Raw genomic sequence first — 273 nt, 5'->3', positions numbered from 1 at the left:
CCGTTGTAGATTGGCCGGTTCCAAAGAGCCAGAACGGCTTGTGTAAGTGGCTTGGTGTAGCAAACTACTTGCGCAAGTACAGCGTAAATTACGCAGAAATGGCCCGGCCATTATCCAATCTCCTTAAAAAGGATGCGGAATGTTGTTGGAACACCGAACATCAAGAGGCTTTTGACGGGGTCAAAGATAGCCTCCTGCATGCACCGATATTGGCGCTGCCAGACCCTGATCGTCCTTTTAGCGTCGTCTGTGACGCTTCGGACTTTGACATCA

This window comes from Plasmopara halstedii (assembly GCF_900000015.1).
Source record: "Plasmopara halstedii genome assembly, contig: Scaffold_262, whole genome shotgun sequence".
In the NCBI taxonomy this organism is placed as follows: Eukaryota; Oomycota; class Peronosporomycetes; order Peronosporales; family Peronosporaceae; genus Plasmopara; species Plasmopara halstedii.
This window is presented reverse-complemented; position numbering follows the sequence as displayed.